This window comes from Oncorhynchus nerka, unplaced genomic scaffold (assembly GCF_034236695.1).
Source record: "Oncorhynchus nerka isolate Pitt River unplaced genomic scaffold, Oner_Uvic_2.0 unplaced_scaffold_1819, whole genome shotgun sequence".
Lineage (NCBI taxonomy): Eukaryota > Metazoa > Chordata > Actinopteri > Salmoniformes > Salmonidae > Oncorhynchus > Oncorhynchus nerka.
Window position 1 is genome coordinate 44,533 of NW_027039504.1, and position 25,681 is coordinate 70,213.

General features: G+C 50.3%; 1 long non-coding RNA gene across 1 annotated transcript; it reads right to left on the reverse strand.

The window, feature by feature from the left end:
- Positions 1 to 23,503: 23,503 nt before the first annotated feature.
- Positions 23,504 to 25,448, reverse strand: LOC135567771 (uncharacterized). The gene is made up of 2 exons (XR_010462396.1): positions 24,604 to 25,448; positions 23,504 to 23,922 (listed from the first exon to the last, which is right to left on the reverse strand). It is a non-coding gene; the product is annotated as an uncharacterized LOC135567771 (long non-coding RNA).
- Between the last annotated feature and the right edge of the window lie 233 nt (positions 25,449 to 25,681).

The window sequence follows — 25,681 nt, forward strand, 5'->3', positions numbered from 1 at the left end:
GAGACAGACTGTTGGGAACAGGTCAGGAATGGGATGGGCAGAGAACACAGAGACAGACTGTTGGGAACCGGTCAGGAATGGGATGGGTAGAGAACACAGAGACAGACTGTTGGGAACAGGTCAGGAATGGGATGGGCAGAGAACACAGAGACAGACTGTTGGGAACAGGTCAGGAATGGGATGGGTAGAGAACACAGAGACAGACTGTTGGGAACAGGTCAGGAATGGGATGGGCAGAGAACACAGAGACAGTCTGTTGGGAACAGGTCAGGAATGGGATGGGTAGAGAACACAGAGACAGACTGTTGGGAACAGGTCAGGAATGGGATGGGCAGAGAACACAGAGACAGACTGTTGGGAACAGGTCAGGAATGGGATGGGTAGAGAACACAGAGACAGACTGTTGGGAACAGGTCAGAATGGGATGGGTAGAGAACACAGAGACAGACTGTTGGGAACAGGTCAGGAATGGGATGGGTAGAGAACACAGAGACAGACTGTTGGGAACAGGTCAGGAATGGGATGGGTAGAGAACACAGAGACAGACTGTTGGGAACAGGTCAGGAATGGGATGGGTAGAGAACACAGAGACAGACTGTTGGGAACAGGTCAGGAATGGGATGGGTAGAGAACACAGAGACAGACTGTTGGGAACAGGTCAGGAATGGGATGGGCAGAGAACACAGAGACAGGCTGTTGGGAACCGGTCAGGAATGGGATGGACAGAGAACACAGAGACAGACTGTTGGGAACAGGGAAATGGGATGGGTAGAGAACACAGAGACAGACTGTTGGGAACAGGTCAGGAATGGGATGGGTAGAGAACACAGAGACAGACTGTTGGGAACAGGTCAGGAATGGGATGGGCAGAGAACACAGAGACAGACTGTTGGGAACAGGTCAGGAATGGGATGGGTAGAGAACACAGAGACAGACTGTTGGGAACAGGTCAGGAATGGGATGGGCAGAGAACACAGAGACAGACTGTTGGGAACAGGTCAGAGAATGGGAGGTCAGGAATGGGATGGGTAGAGAACACAGAGACAGACTGTTGGGAACAGGTCAGGAATGGGATGGGTAGAGAACACAGAGACAGACTGTTGGGAACAGGTCAGGAATGGGATGGGTAGAGAACACAGAGACAGACTGTTGGGAACAGGTCAGGAATGGGATGGGTAGAGAACACAGAGACAGACTGTTGGGAACAGGTCAGGAATGGGATGGGTAGAGAACACAGAGACAGACTGTTGGGAACAGGTCAGGAATGGGATGGGTAGAGAACACAGAGACAGACTGTTGGGAACAGGTCAGGAATGGGATGGGTAGAGAACACAGAGACAGACTGTTGGGAACAGGTCAGGAATGGGATGGGCAGAGAACACAGAGACAGACTGTTGGGAACAGGTCAGGAATGGGATGGGTAGAGAACACAGAGACAGACTCAGGAACAGGTCAGGAATGGGATGGGCAGAGAACACAGAGACAGGCTGTTGGGAACGGTCAGGAATGGGATGGACAGAGAACACAGAGACAGACTGTTGGGAACAGGTCAGAAATGGGATGGGTAGAGAACACAGAGACAGACTGTTGGGAACAGGTCAGGAATGGGATGGGTAGAGAACACAGAGACAGACTGTTGGGAACAGGTCAGGAATGGGATGGGCAGAGAACACAGAGACAGACTGTTGGGAACAGGTCAGGAATGGGATGGGTAGAGAACACAGAGACAGACTGTTGGGAACAGGTCAGGAATGGGATGGGCAGAGAACACAGAGACAGACTGTTGGGAACAGGTCAGGAATGGGATGGGTAGAGAACACAGAGACAGACTGTTGGGAACAGGTCAGGAATGGGATGGGCAGAGAACACAGAGACAGACTGTTGGGAACAGGTCAGGAATGGGATGGGTAGAGAACACAGAGACAGACTGTTGGGAACAGGTCAGGAATGGGATGGGCAGAGAACACAGAGACAGACTGTGGGAACAGGTCAGGAATGGGATGGGTAGAGAACACAGAGACAGACTGTTGGGAATGTCAGGAATGGGATGGGCAGAGAACACAGAGACAGACTGTTGGGAACAGGTCAGGAATGGGATGGGTAGAGAACACAGAGACAGACTGTTGGGAACCGGTCAGGAATGGGATGGGTAGAGAACACAGAGACAGACTGTTGGGAACAGGTCAGAATGGGATGGGTAGAGAACACAGAGACAGACTGTTGGGAACCGGTCAGGAATGGGATGGGTAGAGAACACAGAGACAGACTGTTGGGAACAGGTCAGGAATGGGATGGGCAGAGAACACAGAGACAGACTGTTGGGAACAGGTCAGGAATGGGATGGGCAGAGAACACAGAGACAGACTGTTGGGAACAGGTCAGGAATGGGATGGGTAGAGAACACAGAGACAGACTGGGAACAGGTCAGGAATGGGATGGGCAGAGAACACAGAGACAGACTGTTGGGAACAGGTCAGGAATGGGATGGGCAGAGAACACAGAGACAGACTGTTGGGAACAGGTCAGGAATGGGATGGGCAGAGAACACAGAGACAGACTGTTGGGAACAGGTCAGAAATGGGATGGGTAGAGAACACAGAGACAGACTGTTGGGATGGGACAGGTCAGGAATGGGACGGGTAGAGAACACAGAGACAGACTGTTGGGAACAGGTCAGGAATGGGATGGGTAGAGAACACAGAGACAGACTGTTGGGAACAGGTCAGGAATGGGATGGGTCAGAGACAGACTGTTGGGAACAGGTCAGGAATGGGATGGGTAGAGAACACAGAGACAGACTGTTGGGAACAGGTCAGGAATGGGATGGGTAGAGAACACAGAGACAGACTGTTGGGAACAGGTCAGGAATGGGATGGGTAGAGAACACAGAGACAGACTGTTGGGAACAGGTCAGGAATGGGATGGGTAGAGAACACAGAGACAGACTGTTGGGAACAGGTCAGGAATGGGATGGGTAGAGAACACAGAGACAGACTGTTGGGAACAGGTCAGGAATGGGATGGGTAGAGAACACAGAGACAGACTGTTGGGAACAGGTCAGGAATGGGATGGGTAGAGAACACAGAGACAGACTGTTGGGAACAGGTCAGGAATGGGATGGGCAGAGAACACAGAGACAGACTGTTGGGACAGGAATGGGATTAGAGAACACAGAGACAGACTGTTGGGAACAGGTCAGGAATGGGATGGGTAGAGAACACAGAGACAGACTGTTGGGAACAGGTCAGGAATGGGATGGGCAGAGAACACAGAGACAGACTGTTGGGAACCGGTCAGGAATGGGATGGGTAGAGAACACAGAGACAGACTGTTGGGAACAGGTCAGGAATGGGATGGGTAGAGAACACAGAGACAGACTGTTGGGAACAGGTCAGGAATGGGATGGGTAGAGAACACAGAGACAGACTGTTGGGAACAGGTCAGGAATGGGATGGGTAGAGAACACAGAGACAGACTGTTGGGAACAGGTCAGGAATGGGATGGGTAGAGAACACAGAGACAGACTGTTGGGAACAGGTCAGGAATGGGACAGAGAACACAGAGACAGACTGTTGGGAACAGGTCAGGAATGGGACGGGTAGAGAACACAGAGACAGACTGTTGGGAACAGGTCAGGAATGGGATGGGTAGAGAACACAGAGACAGACTGTTGGGAACAGGTCAGGAAATGGGAATGGGCAGAGAACACAGAGACAGACTGTTGGGAACAGGTCAGGAATGGGATGGGTAGAGAACACAGAGACAGACTGTTGGGAACAGGTCAGGAATGGGATGGGCAGAGAACACAGAGACAGACTGTTGGGAACAGGTCAGGAATGGGATGGGTAGAGAACACAGAGACAGACTGTTGGGAACAGGTCAGGAATGGGATGGGCAGAGAACACAGAGACAGACTGTTGGGAACAGGTCAGGAATGGGATGGGTAGAGAACACAGAGACAGACTGTTGGGAACCGGTCAGGAATGGGATGGGTAGAGAACACAGAGACAGACTGTTGGGAACAGGTCAGGAATGGGATGGGTAGAGAACACAGAGACAGACTGTTGGGAACCGGTCAGGAATGGGATGGGTAGAGAACACAGAGACAGACTGTTGGTAACAGGTCAGGAATGGGATGGGCAGAGAACACAGAGACAGACTGTTGGGAACAGGTCAGGAATGGGATGGGTAGAGAACACAGATACAGACTGTTGGGAACAGGTCAGAATGGGATGGGCAGAGAACACAGAGACAGACTGTTGGGAACAGGTCAGGAATGGGACGGGTAGAGAACACAGAGACAGACTGTTGGGAACAGGTCAGGAATGGGATGGGTAGAGAACACAGAGACAGACTGTTGGGAACAGGTCAGGAATGGGATGGGTAGAGAACACAGAGACAGACTGTTGGGAACAGGTCAGGAATGGGATGGGTAGAGAACACAGAGACAGACTGTTGGGAACAGGTCAGGAATGGGATGGGCAGAGAACACAGAGACAGACTGTTGGGACAGGTCAGGAATGGGATGGGCAGAGAACACAGAGACAGACTGTTGGGAACAGGTCAGGAATGGGATGGGTAGAGAACACAGAGACAGATGGGATGGGTAGAGAACACAGAGACAGACTGTTGGGAACCGGTCAGGAATGGGATGGGTAGAGAACACAGAGACAGACTGTTGGGAACAGGTCAGGAATGGGATGGGCAGAGAACACAGAGACAGACTGTTGGGAACCGGTCAGGAATGGGATGGGTAGAGAACACAGAGACAGACTGTTGGGAACAGGTCAGGAATGGGATGGGTAGAGAACATAGAGACAGACTGTTGGGAACAGGTCAGGAATGGGATGGGTAGAGAACACAGAGACAGACTGTTGGGAACAGGTCAGGAATGGGATGGGTAGAGAACACAGAGACAGACTGTTGGGAACAGGTCAGGAATGGGATGGGTAGAGAACACAGAGACAGACTGTTGGGAACAGGTCAGGAATGGGATGGGTAGAGAACACAGAGACAGACTGTTGGGAACCGGTCAGGAATGGGATGGGTAGAGAACACAGAGACAGACTGTTGGGAACAGGTCAGGAATGGGATGGGTAGAGAACACAGAGACAGACTGTTGGGAACCGGTCAGGAATGGGATGGGTAGAGAACACAGAGACAGACTGTTGGTAACAGGTCAGGAATGGGATGGGCAGAGAACACAGAGACAGACTGTTGGGAACAGGTCAGGAATGGGATGGGTAGAGAACACAGATACAGACTGTTGGGAACAGGTCAGGAATGGGATGGGCAGAGAACACAGAGACAGACTGTTGGGAACAGGTCAGGAATGGACGGGTAGAGAACACAGAGACAGACTGTTGGGAACAGGTCAGGAATGGGATGGGTAGAGAACACAGAGACAGACTGTTGGGAACAGGTCAGGAATGGGATGGGTAGAGAACACAGAGACAGACTGTTGGGAACAGGTCAGGAATGGGATGGGCAGAGAACACAGAGACAGACTGTTGGGAACCGGTCAGGAATGGGATGGGTAGAGAACACAGAGACAGACTGTTGGGAACAGGTCAGGAATGGGATGGGTAGAGAACACAGAGACAGACTGTTGGGAACAGGTCAGGAATGGGATGGGTAGAGAACACAGAGACAGACTGTTGGGAACAGGTCAGGAATGGGATGGGCAGAGAACACAGAGACAGACTGTTGGGAACAGGTCAGGAATGGGATGGGTAGAGAACACAGAGACAGACTGTTGGGAACAGGTCAGGAATGGGATGGGCAGAGAACACAGAGACAGGCTGTTGGGAACCGGTCAGGAATGGGACGGGTAGAGAACACAGAGACAGACTGTTGGGAACAGGTCAGGAATGGGATGGGTAGAGAACACAGAGACAGACTGTTGGGAACCGGTCAGGAATGGGATGGGTAGAGAACACAGAGACAGACTGTTGGTAACAGGTCAGGAATGGGACGGGCAGAGAACACAGAGACAGACTGTTGGGAACAGGTCAGGAATGGGATGGGTAGAGAACACAGATACAGACTGTTGGGAACAGGTCAGGAATGGGATGGGCAGAGAACACAGAGACAGACTGTTGGGAACAGGTCAGGAATGGGACGGGTAGAGAACACAGAGACAGACTGTTGGGAACAGGTCAGGAATGGGATGGGTAGAGAACACAGAGACAGACTGTTGGGAACAGGTCAGGAATGGGATGGGTAGAGAACACAGAGACAGACTGTTGGGAACAGGTCAGGAATGGGATGGGCAGAGAACACAGAGACAGACTGTTGCGAACCGGTCAGGAATGGGATGGGTAGAGAACACAGAGACAGACTGTTGGGAACAGGTCAGGAATGGGATGGGTAGAGAACACAGAGACAGACTGTTGGGAACAGGTCAGGAATGGGATGGGTAGAGAACACAGAGACAGACTGTTGGGAACAGGTCAGGAATGGGATGGGCAGAGAACACAGAGACAGACTGTTGGGAACAGGTCAGGAATGGGATGGGTAGAGAACACAGAGACAGACTGTTGGGAACAGGTCAGGAATGGGATGGGCAGAGAACACAGAGACAGGCTGTTGGGAACCGGTCAGGAATGGGACGGGTAGAGAACACAGAGACAGACTGTTGGGAACAGGTCAGGAATGGGATGGGCAGAGAACACAGAGACAGACTGTTGGGAACCGGTCAGGAATGGGATGGGTAGAGAACACAGAGACAGACTGTTGGGAACAGGTCAGGAATGGGATGGGTAGAGAACACAGAGACAGACTGTTGGGAACAGGTCAGGAATGGGATGGGTAGAGAACACAGAGACAGACTGTTGGGAACAGGTCAGGAATGGGATGGGTAGAGAACACAGAGACAGACTGTTGGGAACAGGTCAGGAATGGGATGGGTAGAGAACACAGAGACAGACTGTTGGGAACCGGTCAGGAATGGGATGGGTAGAGAACACAGAGACAGACTGTTGGTAACAGGTCAGGAATGGGACGGGCAGAGAACACAGAGACAGACTGTTGGGAACAGGTCAGGAATGGGATGGGTAGAGAACACAGATACAGACTGTTGGGAACAGGTCAGGAATGGGATGGGCAGAGAACACAGAGACAGACTGTTGGGAACAGGTCAGGAATGGGATGGGTAGAGAACACAGAGACAGACTGTTGGGAACAGGTCAGGAATGGGATGGGTAGAGAACACAGAGACAGACTGTTGGGAACAGGTCAGGAATGGGATGGGCAGAGAACACAGAGACAGACTGTTGGGAACAGGTCAGGAATGGGATGGGTAGAGAACACAGAGACAGACTGTTGGGAACAGGTCAGGAATGGGATGGGCAGAGAACACAGAGACAGACTGTTGGGAACAGGTCAGGAATGGGATGGGTAGAGAACACAGAGACAGACTGTTGGGAACCGGTCAGGAATGGGATGGGTAGAGAACACAGAGACAGACTGTTGGTAACAGGTCAGGAATGGGATGGGCAGAGAACACAGAGACAGACTGTTGGGAACAGGTCAGGAATGGGATGGGTAGAGAACACAGAGACAGACTGTTGGGAACAGGTCAGGAATGGGATGGGCAGAGAACACAGAGACAGACTGTTGGGAACAGGTCAGGAATGGGACGGGTAGAGAACACAGAGACAGACTGTTGGGAACAGGTCAGGAATGGGATGGGTAGAGAACACAGAGACAGACTGTTGGGAACAGGTCAGGAATGGGATGGGTAGAGAACACAGAGACAGACTGTTGGGAACAGGTCAGGAATGGGATGGGCAGAGAACACAGAGACAGACTGTTGGGAACAGGTCAGGAATGGGATGGGTAGAGAACACAGAGACAGACTGTTGGGAACAGGTCAGGAATGGGATGGGTAGAGAACACAGAGACAGACTGTTGGGAACAGGTCAGGAATGGGATGGGGAACACAGAGACAGACTGTTGGGAACAGGTCAGGAATGGGATGGGCAGAGAACACAGAGACAGACTGTTGGGAACAGGTCAGGAATGGGATGGGTAGAGAACACAGAGACAGACTGTTGGGAACAGGTCAGGAATGGGATGGGCAGAGAACACAGAGACAGGCTGTTGGGAACAGGTCAGGAATGGGACGGGTAGAGAACACAGAGACAGACTGTTGGGAACAGGTCAGGAATGGGATGGGCAGAGAACACAGAGACAGACTGTTGGGAACCGGTCAGGAATGGGATGGGTAGAGAACACAGAGACAGACTGTTGGGAACAGGTCAGGAATGGGATGGGTAGAGAACACAGAGACAGACTGTTGGGAACAGGTCAGGAATGGGATGGGTAGAGAACACAGAGACAGACTGTTGGGAACAGGTCAGGAATGGGATGGGTAGAGAACACAGAGACAGACTGTTGGGAACAGGTCAGGAATGGGATGGGTAGAGAACACAGAGACAGACTGTTGGGAACCGGTCAGGAATGGGATGGGTAGAGAACACAGAGACAGACTGTTGGTAACAGGTCAGGAATGGGACGGGCAGAGAACACAGAGACAGACTGTTGGGAACAGGTCAGGAATGGGATGGGTAGAGAACACAGATACAGACTGTTGGGAACAGGTCAGGAATGGGATGGGCAGAGAACACAGAGACAGATGGGAACAGGTCAGAATGGGACGGGTAGAGAACACAGAGACAGACTGTTGGGAACAGGTCAGGAATGGGATGGGTAGAGAACACAGAGACAGACTGTTGGGAACAGGTCAGGAATGGGATGGGCAGAGAACACAGAGACAGACTGTTGGGAACAGGTCAGGAATGGGATGGGTAGAGAACACAGAGACAGACTGTTGGGAACAGGTCAGGAATGGGATGGGCAGAGAACACAGAGACAGACTGTTGGGAACAGGTCAGGAATGGGATGGGTAGAGAACACAGAGACAGACTGTTGGGAACAGGTCAGGAATGGGATGGGTAGAGAACACAGAGACAGACTGTTGGGAACAGGTCAGGAATGGGATGGGTAGAGAACACAGAGACAGACTGTTGGGAACCGGTCAGGAATGGGATGGGTAGAGAACACAGAGACAGACTGTTGGTAACAGGTCAGGAATGGGATGGGCAGAGAACACAGAGACAGACTGTTGGGAACAGGTCAGGAATGGGATGGGTAGAGAACACAGAGACAGACTGTTGGGAACAGGTCAGGAATGGGATGGGCAGAGAACACAGAGACAGACTGTTGGGAACAGGTCAGGAATGGGACGGGTAGAGAACACAGAGACAGACTGTTGGGAACAGGTCAGGAATGGGATGGGTAGAGAACACAGAGACAGAGACTGAATGGGATGAACACAGGAGACTGTTGGGAACAGGTCAGGAATGGGATGGGTAGAGAACACAGAGACAGACTGTTGGGAACAGGTCAGGAATGGGATGGGCAGAGAACACAGAGACAGACTGTTGGGAACAGGTCAGGAATGGGATGGGTAGAGAACACAGAGACAGACTGTTGGGAACAGGTCAGGAATGGGATGGGCAGAGAACACAGAGACAGACTGTTGACAACAGGTCAGGAACAGGTCAGACAGACTGTTGGGAATGGGAATGGGATGGGTAGAGAACACAGAGACAGACTGTTGGGAACAGGTCAGGAATGGGATGGGTAGAGAACACAGAGACAGACTGTTGGGAACCGGTCAGGAATGGGATGGGTAGAGAACACAGAGACAGACTGTTGGTAACAGGTCAGGAATGGGATGGGCAGAGAACACAGAGACAGACTGTTGGGAACAGGTCAGGAATGGGATGGGTAGAGAACACAGATACAGACTGTTGGGAACAGGTCAGGAATGGGATGGGCAGAGAACACAGAGACAGACTGTTGGGAACAGGTCAGGAATGGGACGGGTAGAGAACACAGAGACAGACTGTTGGGAACAGGTCAGGAATGGGATGGGTAGAGAACACAGAGACAGACTGTTGGGAACAGGTCAGGAATGGGATGGGTAGAGAACACAGAGACAGACTGTTGGGAACAGGTCAGGAATGGGATGGGCAGAGAACACAGAGACAGACTGTTGGGAACCGGTCAGGAATGGGATGGGTAGAGAACACAGAGACAGACTGTTGGGAACAGGTCAGGAATGGGATGGGTAGAGAACACAGAGACAGACTGTTGGGAACAGGTCAGGAATGGGATGGGTAGAGAACACAGAGACAGACTGTTGGGAACAGGTCAGGAATGGGATGGGTAGAGAACACAGAGACAGACTGTTGGGAACAGGTCAGGAATGGGATGGGCAGAGAACACAGAGACAGACTGTTGGGAACAGGTCAGGAATGGGATGGGTAGAGAACACAGAGACAGACTGTTGGGAACAGGTCAGGAATGGGATGGGTAGAGAACACAGAGACAGACTGTTGGGAACCGGTCAGGAATGGGATGGGTAGAGAACACAGAGACAGACTGTTGGTAACAGGTCAGGAATGGGACGGGCAGAGAACACAGAGACAGACTGTTGGGAACAGGTCAGGAATGGGATGGGTAGAGAACACAGATACAGACTGTTGGGAACAGGTCAGGAATGGGATGGGCAGAGAACACAGAGACAGACTGTTGGGAACAGGTCAGGAATGGGACGGGTAGAGAACACAGAGACAGACTGTTGGGAACAGGTCAGGAATGGGATGGGTAGAGAACACAGAGACAGACTGTTGGGAACAGGTCAGGAATGGGATGGGTAGAGAACACAGAGACAGACTGTTGGGAACAGGTCAGGAATGGGATGGGCAGAGAACACAGAGACAGACTGTTGGGAACAGGTCAGGAATGGGATGGGTAGAGAACACAGAGACAGACTGTTGGGAACAGGTCAGGAATGGGATGGGTAGAGAACACAGAGACAGACTGTTGGGAACAGGTCAGGAATGGGATGGGTAGAGAACACAGAGACAGACTGTTGGGAACAGGTCAGGAATGGGATGGGCAGAGAACACAGAGACAGACTGTTGGGAACAGGTCAGGAATGGGATGGGTAGAGAACACAGAGACAGACTGTTGGGAACAGGTCAGGAATGGGATGGGCAGAGAACACAGAGACAGGCTGTTGGGAACCGGTCAGGAATGGGACGGGTAGAGAACACAGAGACAGACTGTTGGGAACAGGTCAGGAATGGGATGGGCAGAGAACACAGAGACAGACTGTTGGGAACAGGTCAGGAATGGGATGGGTAGAGAACACAGAGACAGACTGTTGGGAACAGGTCAGGAATGGGATGGGTAGAGAACACAGAGACAGACTGTTGGGAACAGGTCAGGAATGGGATGGGTAGAGAACACAGAGACAGACTGTTGGGAACAGGTCAGGAATGGGATGGGTAGAGAACACAGAGACAGACTGTTGGGAACAGGTCAGGAATGGGATGGGTAGAGAACACAGAGACAGACTGTTGGGAACGGTCAGGAATGGGATGGGTAGAGAACACAGAGACAGACTGTTGGTAACAGGTCAGGAATGGGACGGGCAGAGAACACAGAGACAGACTGTTGGGAACAGGTCAGGAATGGGATGGGTAGAGAACACAGATACAGACTGTTGGGAACAGGTCAGGAATGGGATGGGCAGAGAACACAGAGACAGACTGTTGGGAACAGGTCAGGAAACGGGTAGAGAACACAGAGACAGACTGTTGGGAACAGGTCAGGAATGGGATGGGTAGAGAACACAGAGACAGACTGTTGGGAACAGGTCAGGAATGGGATGGGCAGAGAACACAGAGACAGACTGTTGGGAACAGGTCAGGAATGGGATGGGTAGAGAACACAGAGACAGACTGTTGGGAACAGGTCAGGAATGGGATGGGCAGAGAACACAGAGACAGACTGTTGGGAACAGGTCAGGAATGGGATGGGTAGAGAACACAGAGACAGACTGTTGGGAACAGGTCAGGAATGGGATGGGTAGAGAACACAGAGACAGACTGTTGGGAACAGGTCAGGAATGGGATGGGTAGAGAACACAGAGACAGACTGTTGGGAACAGGTCAGGAATGGGATGGGTAGAGAACACAGAGACAGACTGTTGGGAACAGGTCAGGAATGGGACGGGCAGAGAACACAGAGACAGAATGGGAACAGGTCAGGAATGGGATGGGTAGAGAACACAGATACAGACTGTTGGGAACAGGTCAGGAATGGGATGGGCAGAGAACACAGAGACAGACTGTTGGGAACAGGTCAGGAATGGGATGGGTAGAGAACACAGAGACAGACTGTTGGGAACAGGTCAGGAATGGGATGGGTAGAGAACACAGAGACAGACTGTTGGGAACAGGTCAGGAATGGGATGGGCAGAGAACACAGAGACAGACTGTTGGGAACAGGTCAGGAATGGGATGGGTAGAGAACACAGAGACAGACTGTTGGGAACAGGTCAGGAATGGGATGGGCAGAGAACACAGAGACAGACTGTTGGGAACAGGTCAGGAATGGGATGGGTAGAGAACACAGAGACAGACTGTTGGGAACAGGTCAGGAATGGGATGGGCAGAGAACACAGAGACAGACTGTTGGGAACAGGTCAGGAATGGGATGGGTAGAGAACACAGAGACAGACTGTTGGGAACAGGTCAGGAATGGGATGGGTAGAGAACACAGAGACAGACTGTTGGGAACAGGTCAGGAATGGGATGGGTAGAGAACACAGAGACAGACTGTTGGGAACCGGTCAGGAATGGGATGGGTAGAGAACACAGAGACAGACTGTTGGTAACAGGTCAGGAATGGGACGGGCAGAGAACACAGAGACAGACTGTTGGGAACAGGTCAGGAATGGGATGGGTAGAGAACACAGATACAGACTGTTGGGAACAGGTCAGGAATGGGATGGGCAGAGAACACAGAGACAGACTGTTGGGAACAGGTCAGGAATGGGACGGGTAGAGAACACAGAGACAGACTGTTGGGAACAGGTCAGGAATGGGATGGGTAGAGAACACAGAGACAGACTGTTGGGAACAGGTCAGGAATGGGATGGGTAGAGAACACAGAGACAGACTGTTGGGAACAGGTCAGAATGGGATGGGCAGAGAACACAGAGACAGACTGTTGGGAACAGGTCAGGAATGGGATGGGTAGAGAACACAGAGACAGACTGTTGGGAACAGGTCAGGAATGGGATGGGCAGAGAACACAGAGACAGACTGTTGGGAACAGGTCAGGAATGGGATGGGTAGAGAACACAGAGACAGACTGTTGGGAACAGGTCAGGAATGGGATGGGCAGAGAACACAGAGACAGACTGTTGGGAACAGGTCAGGAATGGGATGGGTAGAGAACACAGAGACAGACTGTTGGGAACAGGTCAGGAATGGGATGGGCAGAGAACACAGAGACAGCTGTTGGGAACAGGTCAGGAATGGGATGGGTAGAGAACACAGAGACAGACTGTTGGGAACAGGTCAGGAATGGGATGGGCAGAGAACACAGAGACAGACTGTTGGGAACAGGTCAGGAATGGGATGGGTAGAGAACACAGAGACAGACTGTTGGGAACAGGTCAGGAATGGGATGGGTAGAGAACACAGAGACAGACTGTTGGGAACAGGTCAGGAATGGGATGGGTAGAGAACACAGAGACAGACTGTTGGGAACAGGTCAGGAATGGGATGGGCAGAGAACACAGAGACAGACTGTTGGGAACAGGTCAGGAATGGGATGGGTAGAGAACACAGAGACAGACTGTTGGGAACAGGTCAGGAATGGGATGGGCAGAGAACACAGAGACAGGCTGTTGGGAACCGGTCAGGAATGGGATGGACAGAGAACACAGAGACAGACTGTTGGGAACAGGTCAGAAATGGGACGGGTAGAGAACACAGAGACAGACTGTTGGGAACAGGTCAGGAATGGGATGGGTAGAGAACACAGAGACAGACTGTTGGGAACAGGTCAGGAATGGGATGGGCAGAGAACACAGAGACAGACTGTTGGGAACAGGTCAGGAATGGGATGGGTAGAGAACACAGAGACAGACTGTTGGGAACCGGTCAGGAATGGGATGGGCAGAGAACACAGAGACAGACTGTTGGGAACCGGTCAGGAATGGGATGGGTAGAGAACACAGAGACAGACTGTTGGGAACAGGTCAGGAATGGGATGGGCAGAGAACACAGAGACAGACTGTTGGGAACAGGTCAGGAATGGGATGGGTAGAGAACACAGAAACAGACTGTTGGGAACAGGTCAGGAATGGGATGGGCAGAGAACACAGAGACAGTCTGTTGGGAACCGGTCAGGAATGGGATGGGTAGAGAACACATAGACAGCCTGTTGGGAACAGGTCAGGAATGGGATGGGTAGAGAACACAGAGACAGGCTGTTGGGAACCGGTCAGGAATGGGACGGGTAGAGAACACAGAGACAGACTGTTGGGAACAGGTCAGGAATGGGATGGGCAGAGAACACAGAGACAGACTGTTGGGAACCGGTCAGGAATGGGATGGGTAGAGAACACAGAGACAGACTGTTGGGAACAGGTCAGGAATGGGATGGGTAGAGAACACAGAGACAGACTGTTGGGAACAGGTCAGGAATGGGATGGGTAGAGAACACAGAGACAGACTGTTGGGAACAGGTCAGGAATGGGATGGGCAGAGAACACAGAGACAGACTGTTGGGAACAGGTCAGGAATGGGATGGGTAGAGAACACAGAGACAGACTGTTGGGAACAGGTCAGGAATGGGATGGGCAGAGAACACAGAGACAGGCTGTTGGGAACCGGTCAGGAATGGGATGGACAGAGAACACAGAGACAGACTGTTGGGAACAGGTCAGAAATGGGACGGGTAGAGAACACAGAGACAGACTGTTGGGAACAGGTCAGGAATGGGATGGGTAGAGAACACAGAGACAGACTGTTGGGAACAGGTCAGGAATGGGATGGGCAGAGAACACAGAGACAGACTGTTGGGAACAGGTCAGGAATGGGATGGGTAGAGAACACAGAGACAGACTGTTGGGAACCGGTCAGGAATGGGATGGGCAGAGAACACAGAGACAGACTGTTGGGAACCGGTCAGGAATGGGATGGGTAGAGAACACAGAGACAGACTGTTGGGAACAGGTCAGGAATGGGATGGGTAGAGAACACAGAGACAGACTGTTGGGAACCGGTCAGGAATGGGATGGGTAGAGAACACAGAGACAGACTGTTGGGAACAGGTCAGGAATGGGATGGGTAGAGAACACAGAGACAGACTGTTGGGAACAGGTCAGGAATGGGATGGGTAGAGAACACAGAGACAGACTGTTGGGAACCGGTCAGGAATGGGATGGGTAGAGAACACAGAGACAGACTGTTGGGAACAGGTCAGGAATGGGATGGGTAGAGAACACAGAGACAGACTGTTGGGAACAGGTCAGGAATGGGATGGGTAGAGAACACAGAGACAGACTGTTGGGAACAGGTCAGGAGTGGGATGGGCAGAGAACACAGAGACAGACTGTTGGGAACAGGTCAGGAATGGGATGGGTAGAGAACACAGAGACAGACTGTTGGGAACAGGTCAGGAATGGGATGGGCAGAGAACACAGAGACAGGCTGTTGGGAACCGGTCAGGAATGGGATGGACAGAGAACACAGAGACAGACTGTTGGGAACAGGTCAGAAATGGGACGGGTAGAGAACACAGAGACAGACTGTTGGGAACAGGTCAGGAATGGGATGGGTAGAGAACACAGAGACAGACTGTTGGGAACAGGTCAGGAATGGGATGGGCAGAGAACACAGAGACAGACTGTTGGGAACAGGTCAGGAATGGGATGGGTAGAGAACACAGAGACAGACTGTTGGGAACCGGTCAGGAATGGGATGGGCAGAGAACACAGAGACAGACTGTTGGGAACCGGTCAGGAATGGGATGGGTAGAGAACACAGAGACAGACTGTTGGGAACAGGTCAGGAATGGGATGGGCAGAGAACACAGAGACAGACTGTTGGGAACAGGTCAGGAATGGGATGGGTAGAGAACACAGAAACAGACTGTTGGGAACAGGTCAGGAATGGGATGGGCAGAGAACACAGAGACAGTCTGTTGGGAACCGGTCAGGAATGGGATGGGTAGAGAACACATAGACAGCCTGTTGGGAACAGGTCAGGAATGGGATGGGTAGAGAACACAGAGACAGACTGTTGGGAACAGGTCAGGAATGGGATGGGCAGAGAACACAGAGACAGACTGTTGGGAACAGGTCAGGAATGGGATGGGTAGAGAACACAGAGACAGACTGTTGGGAACCGGTCAGGAATGGGATGGGTAGAGAACACAGAGACAGACTGTTGGGAACAGGTCAGGAATGGGATGGGTAGAGAACACAGAGACAGACTGTTGGGAACCGGTCAGGAATGGGATGGGTAGAGAACACAGAGACAGACTGTTGGTAACAGGTCAGGAATGGGACGGGCAGAGAACACAGAGACAGACTGTTGGGAACAGGTCAGGAATGGGACGGGCAGAGAACACAGAGACAGACTGTTGGGAACAGGTCAGGAATGGGATGGGTAGAGAACACAGAGACAGACTGTTGGGAACAGGTCAGGAATGGGATGGGCAGAGAACACAGAGACAGACTGTTGGGAACCGGTCAGGAATGGGATGGGCAGAGAACACAGAGACAGACTGTTGGGAACAGGTCAGGAATGGGATGGGCAGAGAACACAGAGACAGACTGTTGGGAACAGGTCAGAAATGGGATGGGTAGAGAACACAGAGACAGACTGTTGGGAACAGGTCAGGAATGGGACGGGTAGAGAACACAGAGACAGACTGTTGGGAACAGGTCAGGAATGGGACGGGTAGAGAACACAGAGACAGACTGTTGGGAACAGGTCAGGAATGGGATGGGTAGAGAACACAGAGACAGACTGTTGGGAACAGGTCAGGAATGGGATGGGTAGAGAACACAGAGACAGACTGTTGGGAACAGGTCAGGAATGGGATGGGCAGAGAACACAGAGACAGACTGTTGGGAACCGGTCAGGAATGGGATGGGTAGAGAACACAGAGACAGACTGTTGGGAACAGGTCAGGAATGGGATGGGTAGAGAACACAGAGACAGACTGTTGGGAACAGGTCAGGAATGGGATGGGTAGAGAACACAGAGACAGACTGTTGGGAACAGGTCAGGAATGGGATGGGCAGAGAACACAGAGACAGACTGTTGGGAACAGGTCAGGAATGGGATGGGTAGAGAACACAGAGACAGACTGTTGGGAACAGGTCAGGAATGGGATGGGCAGAGAACACAGAGACAGACTGTTGGGAACAGGTCAGGAATGGGATGGGTAGAGAACACAGAGACAGACTGTTGGGAACAGGTCAGGAATGGGATGGGCAGAGAACACAGAGACAGGCTGTTGGGAACCGGTCAGGAATGGGACGGGTAGAGAACACAGAGACAGACTGTTGGGAACAGGTCAGGAATGGGATGGGCAGAGAACACAGAGACAGACTGTTGGGAACCGGTCAGGAATGGGATGGGTAGAGAACACAGAGACAGACTGTTGGGAACAGGTCAGGAATGGGATGGGTAGAGAACACAGATACAGACTGTTGGGAACAGGTCAGGAATGGGATGGGCAGAGAACACAGAGACAGACTGTTGGGAACAGGTCAGGAATGGGACGGGTAGAGAACACAGAGACAGACTGTTGGGAACAGGTCAGGAATGGGACGGGTAGAGAACACAGAGACAGACTGTTGGGAACAGGTCAGGAATGGGATGGGTAGAGAACACAGAGACAGACTGTTGGGAACAGGTCAGGAATGGGATGGGTAGAGAACACAGAGACAGACTGTTGGGAACAGGTCAGGAATGGGATGGGCAGAGAACACAGAGACAGACTGTTGGGAACCGGTCAGGAATGGGATGGGTAGAGAACACAGAGACAGACTGTTGGGAACAGGTCAGGAATGGGATGGGTAGAGAACACAGAGACAGACTGTTGGGAACAGGTCAGGAATGGGATGGGCAGAGAACACAGAGACAGACTGTTGGGAACCGGTCAGGAATGGGATGGGTAGAGAACACAGAGACAGACTGTTGGGAACAGGTCAGGAATGGGATGGGTAGAGAACACAGAGACAGACTGTTGGGAACAGGTCAGGAATGGGATGGGCAGAGAACACAGAGACAGACTGTTGGGAACAGGTCAGGAATGGGATGGGCAGAGAACACAGAGACAGACTGTTGGGAACAGGTCAGGAATGGGATGGGCAGAGAACACAGAGACAGACTGTTGGGAACAGGTCAGGAATGGGATGGGCAGAGAACACAGAGACAGACTGTTGGGAACTGAATGGGATGGGCAGAGAACACAGAGACAGACTGTTGGGAACAGGTCAGTAATGGGATGGGTAGAGAACACAGAGACAGACTGTTGGGAACAGGTCAGGAATGGGATGGGCAGAGAACACAGAGACAGGCTGTTGGGAACCGGTCAGGAATGGGACGGGTAGAGAACACAGAGACAGACTGTTGGGAACAGGTCAGGAATGGGATGGGCAGAGAACACAGAGACAGACTGTTGGGAACCGGTCAGGAATGGGATGGGTAGAGAACACAGAGACAGACTGTTGGGAACAGGTCAGGAATGGGATGGGTAGAGAACACAGAGACAGACTGTTGGGAACAGGTCAGGAATGGGATGGGTAGAGAACACAGAGACAGACTGTTGGGAACAGGTCAGGAATGGGATGGGCAGAGAACACAGAGACAGACTGTTGGGAACCGGTCAGGAATGGGATGGGTAGAGAACACAGAGACAGACTGTTGGGAACAGGTCAGGAATGGGATGGGTAGAGAACACAGAGACAGACTGTTGGGAACAGGTCAGGAATGGGATGGGTAGAGAACACAGAGACAGACTGTTGGGAACAGGTCAGGAATGGGATGGGCAGAGAACACAGAGACAGACTGTTGGGAACAGGTCAGGAATGGGATGGGTAGAGAACACAGAGACAGACTGTTGGGAACAGGTCAGGAATGGGATGGGCAGAGAACACAGAGACAGACTGTTGGGAACAGGTCAGGAATGGGATGGGTAGAGAACACAGAGACAGACTGTTGGGAACAGGTCAGGAATGGGATGGGCAGAGAACACAGAGACAGGCTGTTGGGAACCGGTCAGGAATGGGACGGGTAGAGAACACAGAGACAGACTGTTGGGAACAGGTCAGGAATGGGATGGGCAGAGAACACAGAGACAGACTGTTGGGAACCGGTCAGGAATGGGATGGGTAGAGAACACAGAGACAGACTGTTGGGAACAGGTCAGGAATGGGATGGGTAGAGAACACAGAGACAGACTGTTGGGAACAGGTCAGGAATGGGATGGGTAGAGAACACAGAGACAGACTGTTGGGAACAGGTCAGGAATGGGATGGGCAGAGAACACAGAGACAGGCTGTTGGGAACCGGTCAGGAATGGGATGGACAGAGAACACAGAGACAGACTGTTGGGAACAGGTCAGAAATGGGACGGGTAGAGAACACAGAGACAGACTGTTGGGAACAGGTCAGGAATGGGATGGGTAGAGAACACAGAGACAGACTGTTGGGAACAGGTCAGGAATGGGATGGGCAGAGAACACAGAGACAGACTGTTGGGAACAGGTCAGGAATGGGATGGGTAGAGAACACAGAGACAGACTGTTGTGAACCGGTCAGGAATGGGATGGGCAGAGAACACAGAGACAGACTGTTGGGAACCGGTCAGGAATGGGATGGGTAGAGAACACAGAGACAGACTGTTGGGAACAGGTCAGGAATGGGATGGGCAGAGAACACAGAGACAGACTGTTGGGAACAGGTCAGGAATGGGATGGGTAGAGAACACAGAAACAGACTGTTGGGAACAGGTCAGGAATGGGATGGGCAGAGAACACAGAGACAGTCTGTTGGGAACCGGTCAGGAATGGGATGGGTAGAGAACACATAGACAGCCTGTTGGGAACAGGTCAGGAATGGGATGGGTAGAGAACACAGAGACAGACTGTTGGGAACAGGTCAGGAATGGGATGGGCAGAGAACACAGAGACAGACTGTTGGGAACAGGTCAGGAATGGGATGGGTAGAGAACACAGAGACAGACTGTTGGGAACCGGTCAGGAATGGGATGGGTAGAGAACACAGAGACAGACTGTTGGGAACAGGTCAGGAATGGGATGGGCAGAGAGAACACAGAGACAGACTGTTGGGAACCGGTCAGGAATGGGATGGGTAGAGAACACAGAGACAGACTGTTGGTAACAGGTCAGGAATGGGACGGGCAGAGAACACAGAGACAGACTGTTGGGAACAGGTCAGGAATGGGATGGGTAGAGAACACAGAGACAGACTGTTGGGAACAGGTCAGGAATGGGATGGGCAGAGAACACAGAGACAGACTGTTGGGAACCGGTCAGGAATGGGATGGGCAGAGAACACAGAGACAGACTGTTGGGAACAGGTCAGGAATGGGATGGGCAGAGAACACAGAGACAGACTGTTGGGAACAGGTCAGAAATGGGATGGGTAGAGAACACAGAGACAGACTGTTGGGAACAGGTCAGGAATGGGACGGGTAGATAACACAGAGACAGACTGTTGGGAACAGGTCAGGAATGGGACGGGTAGAGAACACAGAGACAGACTGTTGGGAACAGGTCAGGAATGGGATGGGTAGAGAACACAGAGACAGACTGTTGGGAACAGGTCAGGAATGGGATGGGTAGAGAACACAGAGACAGACTGTTGGGAACCGGTCAGGAATGGGATGGGTAGAGAACACAGAGACAGACTGTTGGGAACAGGTCAGGAATGGGATGGGTAGAGAACACAGAGACAGACTGTTGGGAACAGGTCAGGAATGGGATGGGTAGAGAACACAGAGACAGACTGTTGGGAACAGGTCAGGAATGGGATGGGCAGAGAACACAGAGACAGACTGTTGGGAACAGGTCAGGAATGGGATGGGTAGAGAACACAGAGACAGACTGTTGGGAACAGGTCAGGAATGGGATGGGCAGAGAACACAGAGACAGACTGTTGGGAACAGGTCAGGAATGGGATGGGTAGAGAACACAGAGACAGACTGTTGGGAACAGGTCAGGAATGGGATGGGCAGAGAACACAGAGACAGGCTGTTGGGAACCGGTCAGGAATGGGACGGGTAGAGAACACAGAGACAGACTGTTGGGAACCGGTCAGGAATGGGATGGGCAGAGAACACGTGTGTTATAACATGATGTGGGAGTACTCTCTTTTCCTGATGGTGCTTTATTATTTTACTGTACAAGTTATTGTTATTATTATTTTATGCCATTCTACAGACTACCAGAACATGATCAGTTATTTTAATATTACTGTATTTGAGATAAGAACCAGAAATGATCCATTATTACCAAATACTGTACTTTTGTATATATCAGGCAAATTACAGGACTGAAAAAGCAATAACCGTGTTTCCTTGACATCTTGTGTCTGCGAATTAGTTATATGTACAGTCACAGGATCTAACAGATACTCCCGTGTAAAGCAGGTCCCCAGCAGGTAATGGGAGCATGGTTGAAATGCCACGGCAAATTGCCAGCAGGAATGAAGTCTGATGAAGCATGGTGCCCAAGCCAGTGTCTATTGTAGCCACATGCAGAATACCATGGTGTGTCTGGCACTGGGTCTCCAATGGTCTGGTACTCTGGTTGTCTCAATACAAGGGTGTGAACTATGTTCTGTCAATGGCTGCGCTCTATAATGGCTAGGTTCTCTCCTCAATGTTTAGGTTTCTGAGCAAAAACGTGTCATTTAATGGCGAGGTTCTAGTATTTGGGTGTCTGCTTTACTGTAATACAGGGTGTTGTTTCTTTGTGGTTACTAGTTCTAATCCAATGTGCCTCTTAAATGTGGAGATGAAGTTAAATGCATGCAGGTGCACAGAGCAGTGACAAGTTCTCACAAGTAATCATTTATCTTTGAGTGTCAACACTGCTTCTAGGTACAAACCTAATCAAAGAGCGTCTCACGCCTACTGTATCTGTTAAGCAAATGATACACAATAACATAGAATTGAACTGTCTCACACCATGTCAATACAATTTTGGGCCAAATCCTAACAATTCAACTCAAATCATGTATTGAGGTCAGGGGGAGATTGACGTGAATCCTGTGCACATAGAGTATCTTCATGGATTCGGTCCTGTGTACATTCCCTCCTATTTGTGGCCCTATAAATCAAATCATATCAAATCACATTTTATTGGTCACATACACGTGTTTAGCAGATTTTATTGCGAGTGTAGAGAAATGCTTGTGCTTCTAGTTCCAACTGTGCAGCAATATCTACCATGTAATCTAACAATTCCACAACTACCTAATACACACAATCTAAGTAAAGGGATGGAGTAAGAATATATACATATAAATATATTGATGAGCAATGACCGAGCGGCATAGGCAAGAAGCGGTAGATGGTATAAAATACAGTATATACATATGAGATGAGTAATGCATATATACCATTCTATTACACTAAGTATGTCAGACAGCTTTATTACAAAGCTTAGGTCAGGTGTCACACGATCCTGCCATGGTGACCCTCAGGTGTCTATCAAGGTCACCTCCTCAGGTCCCCCCTAATCACACACACACACAGTCCCACTTCTCCTCACATCTGATACCAACTTGTCTGTCAATCAAACCACTGCTGATTGTTGCTGAATTCGATAAGGCGAAGAGAAGCCTAAATGAAATGTTTTAGACAGGTGTCATGACGTTGCCCCGTTGGGTGAGGTTTATGACCCGTCAGACACGACACAGGTGAGGATGTTACTCAGATGGTTTACCGAGAGGAACGATTTGCTGTGTGCAAGATTAAAATCAGTATGTGAATGTACATCTCAAAATGTTCCCACCGAGATTTTAACTTGGGAACACCCATCCTAAGAATTCCCCCCAATTCTAGCGCCAGTCTGTTTGTGCTATCATACCAGCTCCGTGTCACTTACTGTGATGCCAAACCGTTTGGCTTGACAAGGACAGAAATGGAGTAGGCAACAGCACAAACAGATCTGGGACCAGGCTACCATAATTCCACCTGTGATTATACTGTCATTGGCTATTGTTACACTTTCTCACTGAGACCCAATTCAATCTTATCTTTCAAGAGCTTCTGTTAGGCAGGAATGATGTTTTGTATAGATATAATGAACTGCTTTGAGACTGTGAACTTAAATAAAATAATAATTAATCATTATATTTGATATAAGTTCAGTCTCGAGGCATTTCATTACATCTGTACAGAACAAGAGACAGTGAGGCTGAAACAACTCCTGCTGAGACTGTCCTAATATGGACACTACTGTACAATACTGTGCACACTGTCCAATAGGGTTATCACTTTGTATGGCATTTTAGAGCAACACTGTGTGGCATTATTTCAGGACAATTCATATTTGAGTAAAAAGTCAATAACCAAGGAGGAGATTTTAGAATGCATTTTATTATTTTATTTTCTCAGTAATTTGGTAAGTGATACATTTTGGGCAATAATATAATGACCTGTCTAAAACATATGCAAAAAGCAAAAATAAAAATCAGTGAGTTGTAGGTAGTCTGAACCGGAGGCTTGCAAAAAAGAATAAATGTTTCCAAATAGATTGACAGATGGAAAAGTAAAGTTATAAATCCTAGCGCTGGAGTGGGGCGAGGAGAAAGAGGTATGGAGGGTGTTGTACAGGTATTCAGGATAGGACCATGGCCTGAAACTCCGTGGGCAGAAAGAGGTATGGAGGGTGTTGTACAGGTATTCAGGATAGGACCATGGCCTGGAACTCTGTGGGCAGAAAGAGGTATGGAGGGTGTTGTACAGGTATTCAGGATAGGACCATGGCCTGGAACTCTGTGGGCAGAAAGGAAAGACAGGAAGATAAATAATTACCCAGAATATGAGAGAGAAAAGACACGTTAGGTTTGGCTCTTTGGTTTGGGACATAGTGACATCTCAACTAACTCAATGAATGAATTTGGGACATAGTGACATCTCAACTAACTCAATGAATGAATTTGGGACATAGTGACATCTCAACTAACTCAATGAATGAATTTGGGACATAGTGACATCTCAACTAACTCAATGAATGAATTTGGGACATAGTGACATCTCAACTAACTCAATGAATGCATTTGGGACATAGTGACATCTCAACCAACTCAAGGAATCATTGCAAGGATGCACATTTGAGAATATTTTACCAAGACACTACACTACATATTGTAATTTAGACTGCAATTGACAGAGGAGGTTCAATGTAGAACTGTAAAACGTATTTATATTACCCATTGGCAATTACCATTCTGTAATCTGCTTACTATCATAATGCAGCCAGATTCAGACCTGTACAATCTCAACTGATTTGGTATCGAATGAGATCACTCCTTCAAACTTCCATCGACATAATCAAACATCACTCTCATCCACCTCTTCATCGCCGTCATCATCAGCAACAACAACATCATTGTGATCATCATCATCTTTATCATTTTCATCATCATCATCACCAAACTAGTGTAAGATACACACCATCTGCTCCAATCATGCCGTCGCTGTCATCATCAGCAGCAGACATGAAGGCCTTGGTCTCTTTTTCAGTCAGGACACGGGCCCCGGGTTGAACCTCTGGAGGAAGAATCTGAGACGGACACACACACACCGAGACAACTAACATACCGTGCTTACTTTGATGTGGCTATTCTACACAGTTGTCATGACCGGCAACTCTGCAGCAGAACCCTTCAGATATTGAGGAAGTAGTATTGTCTGGGTAACAAAGAAAAACCAATCAGACATTAATGATGAATGGATATTGTTTAATCCATATATCTTAGACAGACTATGGTGGTCACCCTTTTAAAAGAGGATTTTAACCTCAAGGATCTGTCCTGGAAAGAAGAACAAATAAAACATCTTTAGGAGTTGTAGAGGACATGCTTACTGAAAGCAGGCTTAATGTGCCGCCATTACAGTGCAAAAGGCACCTATGACCCCCAGGACTCGTGAATGAACAAAATAATGATAATTGACCATCTCTTGATGGGGGCGCACTAGTAAAGATGTGCTAGTTTACAAAGCCTATCTTCAAGAAGTAGCCTACTTTCAAGCAAAGTTAGGTTGACGTTGATTGGGATAAGTCCTTGAGGCAGAACTGAGCAATTTCCGCTAGATGGGCCAGCTGCAAAGTCAAAATGGTTTATATTGTAAAAATGCATAAAAACAAATATTTGCTTTTAGGGCCTCCCGAGTGGCGCAGCGGTCTAAGGCCCTGCATCGCAGTGCTAGCTTCATTACTACAGATCCTGGATCGATACCGGGCTGTATCGCAACCGGGAGACCCATGAGGGCGACGCACAATTGGCCCAGCGTCGTCCGGTTAGGGAGGGTTTGGCCGGCCGGGAGGTCCTTGCCCCATCTCGCTCTAGCGACTCCTGTGGTGGGCGGGTGCATGCACGCTGACACAGTCGCCAGGTGTACAGTGTTTCCTCCGACACATTGGTGTGGCTGGCTTCTGGGTTAGCGTGCATTGTGTCAAGAAACAGTGCGGCTTGATAGGGTTGTGTTTCGGATGACGCACAGCTCTTGACCTTTGCCTCTCCCAGTCCAT